Raw genomic sequence first — 22,552 nt, forward strand, 5'->3', positions numbered from 1 at the left:
AGAACTGGGAGCAGTGGAACTGAGAGTGCCAGGATTCAGAAGCAGACATCGAGATGACATTGAGTCGGCAGACATTGAGGGAGAGCCAGCATTGAGAGAGACTGCACAGAAAAGAGTACAGAACAAGAGAGAGTTGTGGAGATCAAGGAACTGAAAGTCAGCAGAGCTGCAGGAGAGAGTGCTAAGCGAGAGTTAGTGATTGTTTACAGGAAGGCCCTTGGGGGTGGAGAGGAGGGTTGCAGGATGGCTTGGCCCCTTGCTATAATACTTTATTATAATTTCTTTGTTGCTATATTGAGGTGGGCTTACTGGTTTTGGAATATAATTGCTACTATATGGACTTGGAATTATTGGTCCTGGGATTGGATTTTCTCGTGTCTAAATAAATGTTATACTTCCTCTGCTTTCTTCTACTTAGAGAACTTCTTATACTTTTCAATTCCAAACCATTCAGGCATGTTCATGGTCATCCTGGAGGTCATGAATCTTGCTTTACTGATATAAGGATGGACTGCTATATGAATGGGTTTAAGAAATTACCCTCATGCTTCCAAAATTTCCTGGTTTATTCCCAGAGAAACCCAAGAATTTTAATAGGGAAGGTATGAGGTAGAGAGAAGAGGGTAGGATAATTAGCTAATCAGAAGGGAATTCTGTACTTTTTTCTATATAAACTTGGGGGTATTTTTAGTCTGCATTCTTTAAAGTCTGATATCTTTTCTTCAAATAGCATGATTAAATAGCAAAAACATATTTATAAACAAATTGCATGTGACTAAATAACTTCTATTGAAAATATTAATTGCAATCTGTTAAGGACTGAATACATAGCATTGCAACTTACCATGTTTGTTTTGTTATTCTTGTTGCTATTGTCCCTCTCATATAGATGTATTCTAGGGATTTGTGGTGCCTGGAAAATAATTTGGTACCATCACAATAAGCCCTTGCCACCTCAAGTGAAACATTGGTAATTACAGCTAAGGAACCTAGTTAACCTGTGTAGATGTGGCCTGAGAGATGTGAATGAAAACGAGATTTATAGCCCATCAATTTCCCCATGTGCTATGCCTAAGGAAAGGAAGCATTTGCAATGAATGGGATTTATATCTTGCTTGATAAGTTTTTCCTCTCCTATTACAGAAAATGTGAAATTGATAATATTTTGACAATGCTATCCTAAAGATTGAAGGGCAGCTAGATGGCACAGTGGATAGAGTGCTGGGCCTGGAGTCAGGAAGACTCTTCTTCATGAGATCCAATTTGGCTTCAGGTATTCACTACCTGTGTGACCCTGGGCAAATCACTTAGCCCTGTTTACTTCAGTTTCTTTGTTTGCCAAATGAGCTGGAGAAGAAAATGGCAAAAGCACCCCAGTGTGTTTGCCAAGGAAACCATGGGGTCATGAAGGGTTGGAAATAACTGAAAACAGCAACAACACAAAAATTGACAGCCATGATTTATTTTAGTTCCAAAATTCACCTTCTTACCCCATCCCAAATGTTTTTCTTTTTGTGAAAGCTCAAATCCAAAAGATTAAAATTGTTCCTGGCTTTTGTCTTTACTTTTTAGTTCATAGAAGTCTAACACCAAAACTCAAATAAGTGAAGAATTACAATGAAGGGATTTTGAAACACATGGTGTGTAACTTGTGACAAAATCTGAGTCATTTAAATATAGCATGAGTTTTTTTCTTTTTTCTTTTAAATTACAGTATTAGAGTAGGTATAATTATTACCAAGTCATGACTGAATATGTCATAGTATTGTACTTATATCAAATACTACCTCTATGTACTAGAAAAGACTGAGTGACTAGAAATTTGGAGATATGAATTATAGAAATCATAGTTATATAAGCTCTTGGAGAGAAAGGTCTATCTTTAATTTTATTATCATGTCCTTAGCACCTAGAAGTGTTTACTAAATGTTCATTTGGACTGGATAGTATAGTCTTAACCCTACCACAAATTTGCTATATAATCTTGTCAAGTTACCTGACCTCTTTGGGCCTCAGATTTCTCTAGCAGTTAATAGATTGGGACTAGATAATCTCTAAGGTAACTTCTTTGACAACAATATGAATAGGAGACGGATCCTTCCCTACCCCAGTTCTAAACTTCTGTTGCTCCAACTATAATCAACTTAATGATCACTGTGAACATTTTTGCAATTATTTCACGATATTCATTTTGTGCAATTATCTGTATTTCTGTCCCATAACTATGGTTTCTTTAGGGTTGGAGGAGAAAATGTATGCACTGACTTAGTCAGCTAATTTGATTTTCTTTTTATACAGCAGTAAATGAAACACTATTATAAACAGGAAGTGTATGGATTTTGTTTTCCATTTTAATTGATAACTTTTACCTCAAAATATGGGAATATAGTGACAGTGATCATATTCCTGAATTAGATAATTTTTGATAACTTAATAAAAATTTTAAAATGAATTTGAATTTATAGGAAACAACAATACAAACATAAAGCAAGCCAGATGCCATATTAGCCTTTGGACAAGGGAAATAAATAAAGTTAGCCTGAATAAATATCTGACTGGGGAAGGAATATGCATTTATATAGTGCATGCTATATGCTGGGCTCTTTACAAATATTATCTCATTTAATCCTTACAACAACCCTATGGGTGCTGTTATTATTCCCATTTTACAGATGAGGATATTGAGGCAAACAAAGTTTAAGTGACTGTGCTAAGGTCATATAGCTAATAAGTGTCTGAGGTTGGATTGAATTTTGGCCTTTCTGACTCCAGGCCCAGTTCTCTATCCTTTGTTCCATCTAGCTAGCTGCCCCGTGGGTTGTCATTTGTGGGGTCTCTAGGTCAGAATGTTATGGATCCAAAGGGGAAGAGTTCAGTTGCTCAGTATTTGGGAGGATATGGGATGGAAGAGTTATTGAAACCCAAACTATCACTTTTGGTACCTTATGTTTGTTTTCATCTTGGTTTCAGCTTTCTTCTTCTATACTATCACCACTCTACTACTATTTTATTTTTTCTCTTTTATTTGAGGAGAGGCAGTTGGGTGTAATGGCTAGAAAGCTAGCCTTGCGGTCTGGAAGACTTGGGTTCAAATCCCACCTCAGACACAGAATGGCTGTGACTCTGGGTAGGTCAGCTTAATCTCTCAGGGTCTCAAGCTATTGTCTATGTCCTGACAGATCAAGTGCTGATTTGCTTTGGTTGTGGGAGTTTCCTCATTGAGACCTGCCTGTACCAGGGAAATCAGTCAGTCAGTCAATCAATAAACACTATTTTCTATTTAAATAGAAATAGGATCTGTTTCAAGGCATGATTTTCATTAGGAGAGGGGAAAGATGATTACCTACTGGTCCATAGCCTGCATCTCTAAAATGAATAGAGTTCTAATTGTTATGTGTCTAACTAGCAAGAACATTCAAAAACTGACAAGATAAAAGTTCATAAAATATACTGTCAGCTCTCCAGATCAAAAGATGTTTTAGGAATTTGGGGTACTACCATCATTTAAAAAATGTAATTAAATAAGATTCATTACCTTGGAAACAGCAGTGACCATTCATATACTGTTCTTTATTAAAAAAAAAAGTATAATAGAGATGTGTCCCTTTTCCTTGAGCCAGTTTGGCCAGAGACAAGAAGAAAAGGGCAGTGAGAGGAGACATTAATTCAGGTTACTCTGGAACCCTTGAGCAACAGAAGTTCTAATTTTTCTGTAACTTATTGTATATACTTGTGAAATTAGGCTGCTTTGGAGCTAACCACGCTAATCTGACAACTTGCTACTAGAAGAGAAGGAACAAAATAGCCTATTCTGCAAAGCCCAGAAGAATCATTTCCTCCATTCTGACAAGCATTATGTTCAGCAACAAATACACAAGCAGAACGAAGGAAGCAGAGTGAGAATGTCTGACTTAGGTAATAAAACTTTTTTTCTGGCAGCCTACAAGAAAAGAACTGGTGGAGAAAGCAGAGATGAGCCTGGGAATCAGGAAGAAAGATCATCATTATGTAAAATGCTGGAAATGTGGCCCATCTGTGGGTATACATGAATAATCACCACATTCCATACAAAGAAGAGTAGAATTTGTCGATGAGGCATAATGAAATTGGAAAGTTATTTGAATACCCAGAAAGTTCAGCATTATATACCTGACTCATTTCCAGAGAGATGTGCTAAATCTATTGGTGTAGGGGAAAAAATAGATGGAATTCTAATCCTTCTAAAACATAATCAAATAACAGGTTATATTTATAGAATGGATAACTAGCATTTAGCACTTTGTTTTGTGAAGTGCTTTATAAATTTCATCTCATTTTACCTTTACAATAATTCTGGGAGGTAAGTGCTCATATGATTATCATTTTACAGGCAAGGAAACTGAGGCAGACAGAGATTCAGTGATTTATTCAGGGTCACAAAGCTAGAAAGTGTCTGAGGGATGACTTAAACTCAAGTCCTCTTATACTAGGTCCAGTATTCTGTTCACTGGGTTACCTAGCTATATATGTGGTGTTTTCATAAGTTGTTATTGTCATTCAGTCATTTGTGTCCAACTCCTCATGTCCCCAGGGACCACAGAATGCCAGGCCCTTCTAATCCTCCACCATCTCCCAAAGTCTGTAGAAACTCATGTTCATTGCTTCTATGATACTATCCATTTCATCTTCTCCTTTTGCTTTCAATCTTTCCGAACATCAGGGTCTTTTCCAATGATTGCTGTCTTCTCATTATGTGGCTAAAGTTTTTAAGCTTCATCCTCCGTATTATTCTTCCAGTGAGCAGTCTGAATTAATTTCCTTAAGTGTTGACTGATTTGGTCTCCTTGCTGTCCCAAAGTCTTCTCAGGCTCCACTGTTCGAAAATGTCAGTTCTGGGGTGCTCAGCTTTCCTTTTAGTCCAACTCTCACAGCCATACATTACTACTGGAAAAAAATAGCTTTGACCACATGCACCTGTGTAGGCAAGGTAATGTCTCTGCTTTTTAGTATGCTGTCCAGATTTGCTATCGATTTCCTTCCAAAGGGTGTCTTTTAATTTCATGGCTAAAATCGCCATCTGCAGTGATTTTTGAGCCTGAGAGTATAAAATCTGACAGTGCTATTTCTTTTCCCTCTATTTGCCAAGAAGTAAGGGGCAGATAGATGGTGCAGGGGATAGAATACTGGCTCTAGAGTCAGGAGGATCTGATTTCAGACCTGGAATCAGATGCTTAGTAGCTGTTTGATGCAGGCTAAGTCACTTAACCCTGCTTGCCTCTTAAAAAAAAGTGATGGGACCAGTTACCATGATTGTAGTTTTTTTGATGTTAAGTTCAAGCAAGCTTTTACACCTTCTTCTTTCACCCTCATCAAGAGGCTTTTTAGTTCTTCTTTACTTTCTGCCATCAAAGTGGTATCATCTGCATATCTGAGATCGTTGATATTTCTCCAAACAACCTTTTGATTTGTTCAGTCTGGCATTTCACATGTCATATTCTGCATATAAGTTAAACAAATAAGCAGACAGTATATAGCCTTGTTGTACTCCTTTTCCAATATTAAACCATTCGTTCCATTTTCAGTTCTAACTGCTGCTTCTTGACCCACATACAGATTCCTCAGAAACAAATAAGGTGATTTGATATTCTTATCTCTTTAAGGACTTGCCACATTTTGCTGTGATCCACACAAGTCAAAGACTTTTGTGTAGTCAATGAAGAAGAAGTGGATGTTTTTTTCTGGAACTTTCTTGCTTTCTCCATAATCCAGCAAATGTTGGCAATTTGTCTCTAGTTTCTCTGCCTCTTCTAAAAGCCGCTCTTCTAGTAATTCTTAGTTCACATATTGCTGAAGCCCAGTTGATAGAATCTTAATCATAACCTTGCTGGCATGTGGAACGAAAACCCTTGTTTAGTAATTTGAACATTTTTTGTCATTGACCTTTTTTAAGGACTGGGACATAAAACGATCTTTTCCAATCTAGTGGCCATTGTTGAGTTTTCCAAATTTGCTGGCATATTGAGTACAGCATCATTTTTTAGGAGTTTAAAAAGCTCAGCTGGAATTTCATCACATCCACTAGCTTTATTGTTAGCAATCCTGCCTAAGGCCCACTTGACTTCATTATCCAGGATGTCTGACTCTAGATCAGTAACCACAACATTGTGGTTATTGGTGTTGTTAAGATCTTTCTTGCATAGTTTTTCTGTATATTCTTGCCACCTCTTGTTAATCTCTGCTACTTCTGTTAAGTTTCTGCCATTTTTATCTTTTATCACATCCATTTTTGCATGAAACGTTTCCTTGATATCCCTAATTTTCTTGAAGAGAATTCTGGTCTTCCCCATTCTTTTGTTTTCTTCTCTTTCTTTGCCTTGCTCATTTAAGAAAATTGTCTTATCTCTCCTTCTATTCTCTGGAATTCTTCAGTCAGACATATCTTTCCCTTTCTCCTTTACCTTTTGCTTCCCTTTTTTCCCCTCAGCTATTTGTAAAGCTTCATCAGATAACCATTTTGCTTTCTTGATCTTTTTCTTTTGAATATTTTTTGTGGCTGCCTTCTGTAAAATATTGTGTACCTCTTTCCATAGTTCTTTAGCCACTCTACCAGATCTAGTCCTTTAACTCTATTCTTCACTTTAACTTCATATTCATAAGGGAAGTTATTTAGGTCATACCTATGTGGTCTGATGGTTTCCCCTAATTTCTTCAATTTTTATCTGTTTTGTAATGAAAAGCTCATGATAGGAGCCACAGTCAACTCCACGTTTTGTCTTAACTGGCTGTACAGAGCTTCACCATCTTTACCTGCAAAGTATATAATCAATCTGAATTCGATATTGACCATCTGATGATGTCAGTGTGTAGTTGGGTTGTTGAAAAAGAGTGTTTGTTATGATCAGTGAGTTATCTTCACAGAACTCTATTAGTTTCTGCCCTGCTTAATTTTGAATGCCAAGGCTAAACTTGCCTGTTATTCCAATTATCTTTTGATATCCTACTTTAACATTCCAATCCCCTATGATGAATATGACATTTTTGGAGTGTTATTTCTAGAAGATGGTGTAGGTCTTCACAGAACTGATCAACTTTGGCCTCTTTGGCATCAGTGGAGCATAGACTTGTATTACTGTGATATTGACTGGTTTGCTTGGATTGGAACAGAATTTTCATATGCATAAGATACCAATTAATAAATTTCCTAATTGATACCATTACCATTACTGTTAAGGGATAGTACTCATGTGATCTTTGAAAGCAGTGAACAAGAGAATAATATGGTGGAAAGAAGAAACTGATAAGTAAACACACAGTTTAGAAAAAAGGGGGCGGATAAGCATATGGGAGAAGACAGGGAAGAGAGAGAAAAAGAGAGAGGGACAGAGACAGAAAGATGGAGAAAGAGACAGGGACTGAAAGAGAGAAAGAGATGGAGATAGAGAGACAGAGCCACTGACACAGAGAGAGGGAGACAGAGCCACAGAGAGAGAAAAAAAAACTTTTTGTTGGTCCATTGGCTTCTAGAAGACCACTTTTTTTATGCTACTGGTCACAGAAGAGAAGCCACAATGCTCCCTTCTTTCTCTTCGGAAAATAAGAAAGGCAAGGCAGAGAAAACAAATCCCCAAAGCCCCTGCTTTCTTTTCCATTAGGTAAAGAAGAGAATTTGAGAAGAAACAGGGGAGTTAAAGAACTGTGTCATTAAGCTTCAGGGAGACAGTGCTATACAGTGGAAATCAGCACTGGATTTGGAATTAAGAGACTTAGGTTCAAGCCCTAGCTCTGGTATTTACTATTTTTTTTGTGACTCTGGACAAGTCAATTAATTTCCGCACAGTCAAGATTCTGGAGGGGTGTGTGTTTAGTTTTGAAGGGCAATGATAACCAGGTACATATGGAGAGAACATAGGAGTTCCACATGGCTCGGGCTTCAAGAAGTCTTTTTCTCTCTTCTTAGGGTCCTCACCTTAGTTATGTCTCTCTGCTTTGGCTTAGAGGATCAATACTTTCCTTAAGTGATTAACCAGCACTTTGGGATTTCACAAGGGGTCCATGATCCCTGAAGCTATCACTCTCATTAGTCTCTCTCTGCCTGTGTTTCTGTTGTCAACCACTGCTTCTGTGGATTTTGCTACTGATTCTGGTAGCTGGTGGGACTTCTGATGACTTTGATGGATCTTCTAGTCACCTGAGGATTTCCATCTCAGAATACTTATTCATCTAAGATCAGGAAAGAAAAAAAGGCAAAAGAAACAGAAATTCCATGCTCATGGACTTCTGACACCTCTCAGGGGTTCTGCCTCCCTCACCAATAGTGAGGAAAAAGAGATTGAGAGAACAACATTTTCTCCGTTGGATTTGAACTCACTGCTAGCTCAGTACTTCCTGAGTCACCAATCCTTTGGGTTCTTCATCCAGATAGAAGTGACTAATGCTCCGTGCGTAAGATTGCAGCCAAACAGGAAATATCTACAAATCTGAACATTTTCTAAGGCAAGGGTTCTCAGCTTGGAGTTCATGAACTTACATTTTTTTTAAAAAACAATGTGATAATTATATTTTAATATATTCAATTTCCTTTGTACTTCTATGTATTTTATTTTATGCATTTAAAAGAATTATTCCAAGCAGGGAACCATAGGCTTTACTATACTGCTGTATTAGCAAGGCAATAAACTCAACATCAACAATAATTGTGAACATGCCTATGTAGTTCTATATCACAAAATATGAGACTTGCTGTATAGAAGGTAGAAGGAGTATCAAACTTCAAAGAGATCTCTTTGGGGGGGGGAAGGGGTAATGAGACCTGGATTTTATGGATTGCCGTGTTCCATTTGAAGAAATTTGAAAAAATTCTCTACTGATGCAGATTTGGAATTTATGGCTTTAGAGAGCAGATGGGGCACTAAAGGTCCAGGGTCATCATACAGCTGACAATATAAAGATTCTTCTCTAACACCGCATTGCTTCTCTTATTATCTTTCTATTATCTCTTAAGTCCTTTTAACTCTGAAGTTATATGATTCTGATGATTTGTGTGTAATTGTAGGAAAACATACTGGAAAATGTTACTTTTTATTTTTGAATGGTGAGGTTAGGCAGAGTAAGGAGTGGTATAACAGGCTTTTCTTTCTTTTTTAAAATTCAAAAATTTATTTTCCCCCAATTGCATGTAAAAACAATTCTAACATTCATTTTAAAAATGAATCAATTTTAAAAATGAGTTCTGAATTCTCTCCTTCTTTCCCTTCTCTCTCCTCCCCCCACATTGTGAAGGCAAGCAATTTGATATAAGTAATACATGTGCACTCATGCAAAGCATATTTACATGTTGGTCATGTTGTGAAAGAAAACAGAGCAAAAAAAAAAACAAGAAAAATAAAGAAGGCTTTAATCTGCCTTCAGACTCCATCGGTTCTTTCTCTGGAGGTGGATAGCATTTTTTATCACAAGTCCTTCAGAATTGTGTTGGATTACTGTTTTCTAAATATTACTGGATGTATTAAATGAAAGAGATAATTATTTTCCTAATAAATACTACATAGGAATTAAAATTTTACTATGAATTAATAAGAGGGAACTATGTCTATTATGTCCTTGAGACATTTTCCGATTTTTCTAATTTTTTCAAGGGGTTTTGAGTGCTATTTTTTTCTTTTCCAAAAATGATTTGTAATATTGTCTCTAAGCCTATGCTTATTTAATTTTTTAAACCTATTATTCATGAAAGCAAACTGCTCACTTCTGAATTGTATTGCTTTGGCTACATTTTTGTGACATTACCTTGTGAGAGAAAAATTTTGAACAACTGGGTACTGCTGCTTCTCGTAAGTAGTTATATAGCTCCTACCTCAGGCACTGTGCTAAGTGCTTTACAGATATCTGATTTGCTTTTCACAACAATACTGTTAGGTAGGTGCTATTATTACCCTCGTGTTAAAGCTGAGGGAATTAAGACATATAGAAGAGACTTGCTTAGGATCACACAGCTAGTAAGTGTGTGAGGCTGGTTTTGAACTCAGGTCTTCCTGATTCTAGACACAGGGATCTATCCATTGTGCTATCTGGCTGCCTCCTATTTGTAATCGTAAATACTTGGAAGAATATGTGATAGCTATTACAGTCACATCTGTTGCAATCATATTATACCTGTCTGTGAAGAGTACTCCTCTGGCTCACAGATTTGTTTAATTATTATGTGAATAATGCTAATTTATAAATAGTCTAACAATTTAAAAAAAAAAAAAACAAATGTAAGATTTCTATTTCTCACAGTCTCGTTTCATGATCTTGTAGAATCCTTAATGTGTGCGTTATTTGTGAATTTCAGCCCATCCCCAACTTACAAATGGGTGATATCTTACCCATTTGTAAATTTATTGACAAGTCAAGTGTTCCTGTCTTATCTAACCTTCTTTTTAAGTGGAAATGGTAGACAGATTCATGGACAACATAACAAAATCCTACTTAATTCATATCACACCTTGAAGTATAGTAACAATTCACTTACCTAATGCTTTGGGGGTTACAAGGCATTATCTTCACAACAACTATGAAGTAAGTAGTGCAAATAGTATTATTTCCTGTTACAGATGAGCTCAGATTGTGTTATAAAATCCTACTGCTAAGAATAACTCTGGTTTTGTGGGAAAATAGGTTTGGACTTCCAACTTGCGTTGTCCCCACGATGCAGGTCCATCAAGGACTCCTTGTTCTCTTCCCCACCTTTGGGACAGTTGGAAGAGGAATAGCTTGATTTTCAAGTAACTGGTTGAAGCTCAAATAATATTTCTGTTCGGTCTGGGGTAGGGACTTCAGCAAGGAAGAGATTATCAGTGGTAAAGGGCAGCGATATTGTCTGTAGAGAGTCAGAGAGGTAAGAAGGTATGTGGGGTTAGGGAATCTGCCAGGGTAGACACATAGGAACCCTAGCAAATTCAGGCTACTGCTGTATTTCTTTTCTTCTGCATACTCAGACAATTGACTAGCTGACTTCACTCTTTACAGCTACCACCTGCATCCACCTTAGTTTCTTTCTTTTCTGATCCCATTTTGCAATGAAACAGTTATGTGTAACACCCTTTTGAGATTTCCTAAGGGTTTCAGCTGCCATTCCATGTTTTCAAACCATATCCAAGTTTCAAACGTTCAACTCTACATACATAGCATTTCTCACATTTCTCTTCTTTTCATTTATACCTAAATCAATCAATCAATAAACATTTATCGAACACCTACTCTTTTGTAAGCTCAAGGAGTTTGTAATCTAATGGAAACAAATATATACAAAGCAAGCTTTATACAGTACAAATAGGAAATAATTAACAGAGAGAAGACTTTAAAATTAAGAAGGGTTAGATAAAACTTCCAGTAAAAATGTGATTTTAGTTAGGACATAAAGGAAGCCAAGGAGATTAGTAGGAAGAGAGGAGGAAGGAGAATATTCCAAGCATAGGAGACAGTCAGAGAAAATATCTGCCAAATAGTTCATACCCTCAATATTTACGGCCTAGACCACAGCAACAGCTTTGCAGTTGGACTCCTTGTCTTGAGTTTCTCCTCTTTCCAGTCAATATTGGCATCTTTATCAAAGTGATACTCTAATGAATCTACCAACTAGGTCACTGACCTGCTCAAAAAGCTTAGTGGTCCTCTATTGCCTCTAGGATAAGATAAAAACTTCACTGTTTTGTATTTAGGGGAATATTAGTAGATGGGAGGAGGATTTAGGAAAAGCCTTATATAGGAGGTGGTACTTGAGCTTTGATGGGAGCTAGGGTTTTTAAGAGGCAGAAATGAGGAGGAAGAGTATTTTAGGTATGGTAGGACAGCCTGTAGAGAGGCAAGGGATGGAATAAGTAGGAAGAATAGCAGGAAGGTCATTTTGGGTGAACAGAGGAGTATATTAAATGCAGTTTTAATAAGGCTGGAAAGATCACTAAAGCCAGATTGAGAAGAGATGTAAATCCCAAATATACTTTCTGTAATTCATTTTTTTTATTTTAAAAAATCAGGGAAAATAATAACCAATCACCAGTCTTGGAGTAGCTTCCCTGTTCTCTATGAAACCACAAAGCTCACTAATTGAAGAGTAAGGATTAGCATAACCATTGAAATAGGATGGTGGAGTGAAAAGAATTGTGCCTTTGGAATGAGAAGGATTGGTTTTAAATCCCATCTCTGTTGCTTACTTACCTGTGTGATTATGGGCAAATCAGTAATGTCTTTGGCCTTTGGTTTCCTCATCTATAAAATGAAAAAGTGGGACGAGATTGTCCCCAGAGACCTTTCTCAATTTGCAGTCTTAATTTATTTGACACAGAATACTTGAACTCATTTAAAGCTGCTTTACTTTCTTTTTCTTACCTATATTGGACTTCAAATCCTTCTTAAACCATTTTTTGCACATTTATTTTCCAATCTGAGTTTGCCAGAGAGCTCCTTTTGAAATGTGATTGAAATCACTGGAGCCTCCCCTTTTTCATTTTCACAGGGATTATTAGTGATTTCTTTTCTGCATTTAATTTTTTTAAGAGCCTCCAATTCTTCTGGTGCCATTATTTGCTTTTGTCATCTCACACCATGGGATCATTCCTATCTTCCTCTGAACTTTAAAGGTGCAGTCTGCTTAAAGCAAAGAGGACCTATCTGACATTCTCTGACTTGGATGTCAGATAATCTGAGTCACATTTCCCCAAGGATCCCAGCATCTTCATTTCAGCAACCAATTCTTTCTTGTTCAGAATTAAATCCAGACTAGCTGTTTCTTTCATCACTTCTTCCACTTTCTTCTGAGATGAAGATTTTAGAAAAGCAAGTCAAGAATTTCTCAGATGCTGGGCTTTGAGCTGAATGAGACTTAACAATAGATATTTTGGCAATGAAAGTCCATTGTTAGTATTTTCGTGCTTTAGAGTTATTTTGGTGAAGTGCTTTGAGAAACTCGTCATCTCCATCATCATATCTCTCAGAGAAGTGACATAATCCCGGCTTCTATTTTTAAAAGATTATCACAATTTGAGGAGATATAAAGAAATTCGAACATATGAGCTTGATTAAGTGCCTTATGAGTGGTAGCAGTGTGTGACATAACAGTATATCAATTCGGGATTCAAAAGACCTGGGTATGAGTTCCACCTCTAGCTATGTGACCTTGGCTAGGTCACTTAACTATTCTGAAAGTCAATTTCACATTAGAAAAAAGGTGATAATAATATTGCACTAGCTATTTTGAAGGATTGTTTTAAGTGTTTTGTAAACTTTAAAACCACATAAATGCTTTTACAACTCACAAATACTATGATTTTTGTTTAATCTTAACCAATTATCAATCAACTGTGAGCAGAATACTTATTTCAATTAATATTGAATTTTTCTGCATTTATTCCAAAAGCCTTGGATGAGGGTTGACAGAGCAGGGGATGAAGGGTACATTCCTAGTTCCAATGATTTTAGGCATCAGGATTGTTAGTGTCAAAGGGCATTATTGTTGCTCATCTTTCTAGAGAGAAGGACCTAGCTAACAACTCACGCTTAATCAAAGAATAGGATGCAGTTTGTCTTTACCAACTCAATGCTAGGAGTTCTTGCCAGCAATTCATTTGCTTCTTCATCCATGGGCATATAACCCACCCACCCCCATGTTTATAGGTGCAGAACCAAGTGATTAATTTTTTTCATGTTAGAAGAGAAATTAAAAAAAACACTTTCAACTTTAGCTTTCTTTCTTTATGATGTTCACACTGATTTTATTCCTATTTCTATTACAGTTGTTTCATAACAATCATTATTCACAGAATTAAGATAGGAATTTTGTAAAAGTTATAAATCTGGCTTTACAAAATTCAGTTCACTGGGACATATAAATTTTTTAAAATGTATTTCAAACAAGAGAGGAGGATCTCTCTCTTTTCCCTTAAAGAAATGAAGGGGGCAGTGTGGTGCTATGGGTGTGAAATGTTGCGTGCACTGTCTGATGTGGTCAATTTTGCTTAACTAATTTTCTCTTTTACAAGAGAAGACTTACGTGTATGTGTGTGTGTGTGTATGTGTGTGTGTCTGTATCTGGGGAAAATGGGATTTTAAAAAAAGTTATCAATAAAACAAAACTGTATTTCAGCAGAACATAAAAAATTAAATAGAAATATGAAATTGTTTCACCATACTGGACAAGGAAATGGAAGAGTATCAGCCTATAGCTGATAGCACATTATCTGTGTCTGAATATCTTTATACTATACAAGTCCATAAAATTCTATGGTGCTAATTGGCAAAAGATAGGAATAGATCTCTAATGTCCAAATGCTGCGTGTCCCAGATTTTTTTAATCAGTTGCTTAGAACTCAGAACATATTTTCCTACTAAAAAGAAATATTTTCTATTTAAGTACATCCCCAGGTCAGAAGACAACAGTCAATTCAACTTATGAAGTACAGTTTTCATAGATCTGAAGACTCTGACAGCTATACCTATCAATATTTCTATAGGGAAATGCATGAGAAGTTCCCAGTTGGAATACATGGGATACATGTCTTACCTTCCTATAGAACTGACATCTTCCCCTTTTGCCGTTCCTTACCTCTGACATCTGAAAAGAAAAGTGTGATAGCTTCTCTTTGGAATGATGAAGAATGGGGATAAGATCTAAAGGCTAAGAAAGGGTATTAAGACTATAAGGTCAGTGGGCCATATGAAGGAGATGTCCAAGCTTTCTACATGCCCTGAAAAGATGAGACCATAGTCCATAGAGGTGATAGGATCCAAGGAAACGACAGTAGCTTTCTGAGTTCTTCCTAGAGTTATCTCTTTATTCATAGGGAGACCTTGGAACTCTCTCTATACCTTTCAACACCCCATGTGGCTATACATTTTTGACATGTGGTAACCTATCTTACATTAGGAAATTCAAATATTGACTCTGCCCCAGACCTCTGAGAGTTGTAGAAGACTACTTGGTGCCTCAGTTAAAACCATTAAAACCAACATGTGATAATTTTTACTTCTTAACTATATTCCAGAGTTATGGTGGCAGTCAACTAAATCATTGATGCTGTGTTCCCCTAGGCTGAAAGAGGCAGCTAGAGTATGGTGCTAGAAGCACTGGATTTGGAGTCAGAGGAGATAGGTTCAAATCCTGACTTTATACCTTCCTAGTTGTGTGACGTTGGGGCATGTGCTTTCACCTCTTTAGGTTCCAGTTTCCCTGTTTGTAAAACAACCCTCACTGATTGTTTAGTGAGACTATATTCCAAAAGAAGGAGTAAGGAAACCTGCTAGTGCATTTGCTGATCCCTGGCCTAGATTATACTAAGGGCCCTTCTATCTCTAAATCATAGTTTCCTGTGGACATGGAGTAGTGGGAGAATTAGCAGCAGAGGAATGGGTTCATACTTTTCTTTCTCCAATTTTGTAACCATAGATATGATCCTGGGCTTCCAAAGAGAGGAGGGAAAAGGTAGAGACCAGCTTCGGGGTAGGAATTTCAGTCAGTAAAAGGATCTACCACTAGTGACAGAAAAGAGAGATGGAAGATATTCACTATTGCAGGTAGTCATATGTTAGGAATTGATGTTAAGTGTAGGGTGGTTTGAACAGAAGGAAACATAGATGTGAGAATAGAAACTCCAATCCCAAAATCATTGAGCAATTTTTAAAGACCTTTAGTATTAGATGCTTCAATTTCAATATGGCTATTATAGATTCTTTGGCAATATTTTTTCAATATTATATCCCTATCTCTTCAGGCTGTCAAGAACAAATAAAGAATATTACTTCTGAGAAAAAGGAAAACCTGCCATAAATATTGATCTCTGAACATTGCAGGAAAAAAAAAAGTATTGTTGCATTCTTCCAAATACATTTTTTATCCTTTCATGGCTCATTGTTAGGGTTTTTTTTAAGAGCCCTGATAGGTTTACATTAATTTTTCAATGTTACTTTAAAAAATAACCTTCTAAACTATTTTGTATTTTATAATTTATTTCAGACTTTCTGAGTCAGCAAATAAGTTTGTTTTCTTTTGTTTTAGAAAATGCTTGAGTATGTTTTGTCCAATAAACTTGCAATCATGTCCATAAATTGATTTCTTGATAGGTAGATGGTGCAGTGGATAGAGTGCTGGGCCTGGAGCCAGGAATTCTCATTTTTGTGAGTTCAAATCTGTCCTCAGACACTCACTAGCTGTGTGATCTCAGGCAAGTCACTTAACCCTTTTTGCCTCAGTTCCTCATGTATAAAATGAGCTGGAGGAGGAAATGGCAAATCACTACAGTATCTTTGCCAAGAAAACCCTAAATGAGGCTACAGAGAGTCAGACATGACTGAAACTACTGAGCAGCAACAATAACAAAAGGGAAAAAAGGGAAAAATGTGAGTGAGAGTGTATGTATGTATATGCATGCGTATGTCTATATATATACATACAAACATATGTATACATGCATGCATGCATACATACACATATACACGTACTGACCACAGCCAAGTTTATTGAAGGGGTGGTGAAGAAAAGGGAAGAAAGTGCGTGTATGTACATATGCATATATATATATGGACAACAAATGGTAATATCAAAGAGTAAATAGAAAAGGTGAAGAATGTATAAAATGTATGAGGCATAATTGAGTTTATTGGCTCCAAAATTATTGACAGGTTGATGAAAAAGAGGGAGAATGTGTCTGTATACATATGCATATATACAAACTACACACACACCCCCATATATATCCATATAAGCACAGACATACAATTACTTATACATATACAGATATATCTGTCATATATATATATATATATATATATATATGAACTAGGTGGCACAGTGGATAGAGCGCCAGGCCTGTAGACAGAAAGATTTATCTTCCTGAGTTCAATTCTGACCTCAGGCACTTACTAACTGTGTGACTCTGGATAAGTCACTTAATCCTGTTTCCTTCAGTTTCCTGGACTGTAAAATGAAGATGATAATAATGGCACTTACCTTATAGGGCTGCTGTGAAGATCAACTAAGACTGTATTTATAAATTGCTTTGCACGGTGCCGGGCACATAAATGCTTATTCTGTCTGTCCATGATATACACATATATATAATATATACTACGTATTTGTATACATGCAGATATATTAAATGTCCCTCCCTTCAATAAACATAAGTGCATCTATGTCGGTCTTTGGATATATATGTATATATGTACATATATATATATATATATATATATATATATATATATATATATATATATATACATATTTTGTAAAATACATTTGTGTATGTTTGCCAATAAACTTACAATTGTGTCCACTTGAGGCACAATCTGCCCTATACTACTTTGGTCCCTGAGGAGAGTGAGCTCAGACTTAATTCAGTTCCTCCTTAGCATTTGTCCCACCAAGTTCTTCTCTTAAAGCATTGTTTCTCTCACCCAAATGCGGTTTGGTAGGAAAAAAGTCATACCAAGCACAAGGCCCTGGCTAACTATTGTTTTTCAAATCTGTCCCAGTTTCTCTTAGGTAGCCAATTAATCATCTGTCTTCTGACCATGTGGTTAGTAGACCAGAACAGGAATGTTGGGATATGCTCCTAATTGGGAAGCAGGGGTCTTCCATTATGCATCATCATGCCTTTTTTGGGTGGGATTCTTTATCCTTTTTCATGTGGGACATTTTTATCAGCCCTATCACTTTTGAAATTTTTTTTTCTGATTTATTAGTTCTTTTTATTCTGCCAACATAGAGTGGGGATAAGCTAAGACTGAATATTTTTTTTGGAATACCCATTCTATTTCACGTCCTTTCCCTCTGAGACTAATCTCAACTTATATTGTATATATTTTGAGCGTACATAGTTGTTTGCATGTCTCCTCTGTTAGACTATGAACACCTTGAGAGAAGGGATTGTCTTGCTTTTCTTTGCATTATGAGAAATAATTGTGGGCACTTAAAAATGATTGCAAATTGACTGAGGTCCTGTCTTTTTTTTCTTTATTTAACTGACATTTACATAATACTTGTAAAGCTAGCAAAGTACTTATATTATCTCATCTGACTCTCCTGTGAGTGGCAGATATTATTTCTGTTTTACATGTCAAGTAACTACGGCTGAATAGTCACAATAAGAAGTAAGGGTCAGAGGAATTGTTCAAACTCAAAGAGAAAAGGCTACTAGGAGAACAGCAGTAAGTTGCATAAGGAGAGACAGACAGGAGAGAAAAGTGTGAGAGAGAGGAAGGGACAAAAAAAAGTGAAAGGAGACAGAGAGAGAGAGAGAGACAGAGACACACAGACACAGACAGACACACAGACACAGAGATAGGAGAGAAGAGTGTGAGAGAGAGGAAGAAACAAAAAAGTGAAAGGAGAGACAGAGACAGGAGAGGAGTGTGTGAGAGAGGAAGAGACAAAGAAGAGAAAAAGGAAAAATAGAGATAGGAGAGAAGAGTTTAAGAGAGAGAAGGGACAGAACCAGGACACGGGAGGGACAGAGAGATAGAGACATAGACATAGAGACAGAGAGACAAAGAGAGACCTTGCCACCAACCCATATTAAACTATGTTCTCTAGGCAACTGTCTAAGATTCTAAGTTTAAGGTGCCAATATGCTTTGGTAGAATCAGTCCCTATACCTAAGGATTTGCTATAATGATCACTTATTTTGATTACTAGGCCAAGGTTCCAGGTAATAATGCCTTTGTCATTTATAGTATGCTAATTTCAAATCCAGCCATGGATTTGATCCTCTCCATGTTTAGCAAATTTGGTCAGAACTATATTAATACAGTTTCATTATGTAGGTGACATTTTGTACTTTATTAAATTAAAAATAAAGTGGTTATTTCCTTCTTCCCAAAATAATTCTATATCAAAAGTGCTAATCAAAGACAAGACAGAATATTTGTTTAGACCCTCACACACTGGGAAAGCAAGTATTGCTTTTTTCCATGCAGCATAAAATGATTAAAATTAAAAATATTCAAAACCACTTGTACTCCAAATGAAGCGACAATAAAAGTTGATATGTCAATCTATGGCAGTAAGAAGTCTAATATTATAATTCAGTCACATTTTTCTGAGGCCTTGGCATTGGTTTCAGAATTGACTTCTCACTTGATGTCACAATACAAAACTTATTCATTCATTCACTCAATCACCAGGCATTTCTTAAGTGCCTACTATGTACCAGGCATTGTACTAACAGTTTTTAATCTGTGTAAAAACTGGTTCTTCAAAATGTATATGTGGGGGGCAGCTAGGTGGTGGAGTGAGTAGAGTACTGGCCCTGGAGTCAGGAGGATCTGAGTTCAAATTTGGCCTCAGACACTTGACACATTTAATAGCTGTGTGACCTTGGGCAAGTCACCCCCAATTGCCCTGCCAAAAAAAAAACCAAAAAACAAAATATATATGCGTGAGATCACAAATAGACATGCCTGCTACATGATAGATAGATATCTACATGGTAGATAGATGGATAGATTAAAAGATAGAGCAAATGAATTAGTGCAATCACTCATACCTAAAGAACTTTATGAAGAAAGAAAAAGGTTAACAGTTGGCAAACCTAGTGGAAATGATTCTCAGTTGAATATTTACTATAATTCTATCCCCACTGACTTTATTAAAAGAAAATATAAGTCATAGAATCACTCTAAGTGAAATGTGGCTTTTGCAAGTCTGAGTCATTTGAATATCTCTACATCCCAGAATCAAGTGAAAGGGCAAAGCCCGTCTCTCTGGCTTCAGGAAACATAATACAAAAATCATAGGGGATGTTAAGAACTGTGGGTGTTAGGGCCATCAACATGATTATAATCCTTTGAGAGAAGCAAACACCAGACTGACCCAACTCAGATAATAAAATAAACCTAAGTGATGAATAAAGTAATATTTATTTAAATTTCTGTCCTTTTTTTTAAGATTGAGATCATTTGAATATATATAAGATTCAGATCACTCTGCTAGGTACTTGGAGAAATGCATACAGAAGTAAATCAAATCAGAGTCTAGGTCCTACCCTTAAAACTTATCCTTTTCAAAGATAGATGACATTGTGTAGACACAAAAAATCAAACGCATAAAGGATGGGGACTCTTGAACAGTTGGGTAGCCTTGAAAATAATTTCAAGGATGTTTTCTCTGGCCCACATTTTGAACCAGAGTTTATTGATATGCCACTATTGATGCATTAGGCTATTAGTCAAAATGAATTGACCAGAACATGTATCAACAGAGAAACAAATTCCAGAAAGATAGCCAGGGAAAGGAACCCAGCTAAGCAGTTATTCCCCTTTGAATTTGACATCAACAATTTCCCTCCATTGATTGGTATATATACAAATGGATTGAGTATGTATACTAGGAATATTTAATATTTCAGATGCTGGTATCTGGGATGTATCAGATTTTAGGTAGATTAAAAGCCTACCTAAGAGGCAGATGGGAAGGATACTAAAATGCATCTTCCCTCCCATGCCCCTAATTTCTTCAACATTTAACAAACGCATTAAATGATTGCTATGTGCAAGTTGCTGTACTAAGCCTTGGAGTATATACCAAAGTGAGTAAAGTGATCCCTACCATTTAAACCTTGCAGTCTTGGAGGGAAGCTTTCCTCCTTACCAGCTACCATTGTACTATTTTTATTTTTTAGGTTGAAGTCCTATCTTCAGAAGATCCTCATTAAAATGGAAGTATCTGGGGCAGCTACGTGGTGCAGCGAGTAGAGCACCGACCTTGAAGTCAGGAGGACCTGAGTTCAAATCCAGGCTCAGACACTTGACATGTGTACTAGCTGTGTGACCTTGGGCAAGTCACTTAACCCCAATTGCCCTGCCAAAAAAAATGGAAGTATTTTATCTTAGGAGGGTTAGTACATTTTTAAGGATCGGGGGACAAAGTACACTAGCTCCTTGAAAATAGTGATTTGTAATTTTGTCTTTGATTTTCTATCACCTAGCATAATACTCTGCACAGCTATGATGACTAATTGATTTGGAGAACGGTGCTTGTCCGAGACGATCATTCTCAGGGCAAGCCTGTCTTTCTTTTCCTTGTTTGTATCCCCGGCACTTTGCATAGTGTCTGGAACATAGTAGGTGCTTAATAAATGTTAATGGAATTGAATCTTTATGGGAAAAGCATTTTCACTAGTTTAAGCAAATTAAGGATCATTTGTTTGAAGGTGAGGGTGGGTCCTCATATTAGACTATTTGAAGTGAAGTAGTTTAAGGTTACAAGGTTCTTGTTGATTTTTAAGCCACTTGCTCAGAACCAATACTGACTTGTTCAGTTCTTCAGTACCAGCGAATAAATCATCCATTAGTCAAATGTTTAAGTATTGAATTTCTGCAGGGTTTTTGGTTCAATGCTGCAGAGATATTAAGTTTAGATCAAACACAGTCCTTGTCCTCATGAAACTTATAGTCTAGAAAAGGGAAATGACTTACGCACAAGTAATTATAATAAAGAATAATACATGAAAATTTGTGGTATAGTAGTATTGGAGTGTAAGTAGAGAGAGGTCTATATAAAATGCTGAGAGAAAATAAAGGGGATTGGTTAGAGGCATGACTTTTTAATTAGGCAACTCAGTTCAAGATCTGTCTCTTACATATATCAGCTAAACTCGGAGGCCCAGATGGCTCCTAAGACTTTAAATTACAGACGAGCTACTGATGTGTGTTACTGGAGGGAGTTTCCATATCAGGATATTCCCTGCACCCATGAAACCACAGATCCAGCCCCCCAAAACCCCTAAAATATTATGGGTTGGTTAGTGGTCATAAGGAAAAGATCATGTGCCTAAGTACCAGGGAAGGCTTTCAGGAATGAGATTGTTCCTGAATGAGAATGTTCGTGAATGAGATCTGCTACGATTTTTGAATTGTAGCAGAGGTAAACTTCTTTATGGGAGGTTCTGTTCCATTTTCATATTTTTGTATAATGAGGAACTGGCAAATAGAGGCTCAGTCCTTTAACCATATGCAATCTATTCTTCCTGGATACTAACTCACTTGGATGCTTGGGGAGATCGCCTTTGGGCCTGTGTAATGAAGTCTTGCTTTCCCCTTCGGAGCATAGGCAGGTATTCTATGACTGTTTCCTGCCCACTTATTGAGTGACGAATTGTTCTGGAATTTACTGTGCCTGCAAAAGGGTGAAAACAGGCCAAATGATTCTCTTTTCCTTGACAATAAAAGGAAAATGTTATATAAGCTTTCACATGGGGAGAAAAGTTTTGGGCCCTTTTCTCACTTGGGTTGTTCTGTGACCAGTTAACATGGGGTGCCTCAATTTCTTTATGTTTGTGTTTTAGTTCTTCTGTTTACAGGTGATTGAGTATAGGAGAGGAAATGGACTAAGCTACAGTGTTGTTAGCTTCAAAAGGCTGGAAGAGTCACCAGAAGTCCAGGAACTGGATTCCACACAAGAACTTGCCAGCAGCCAGGTGTGAGCCCGCATAGCTCTGAGGAGTGACTTGTATGACCCAGCCAAGGAGGGAATCATCCTAGAAGTTCAAATGCCATTCCCTGCAAATGGAAGAGTGATTGTTCGTCAGCTGTGCTGCATTTGGAA

Source organism: Trichosurus vulpecula, chromosome 6 (genome assembly GCF_011100635.1).
Source record: "Trichosurus vulpecula isolate mTriVul1 chromosome 6, mTriVul1.pri, whole genome shotgun sequence".
Classification (NCBI taxonomy): Eukaryota; Metazoa; Chordata; class Mammalia; order Diprotodontia; family Phalangeridae; genus Trichosurus; species Trichosurus vulpecula.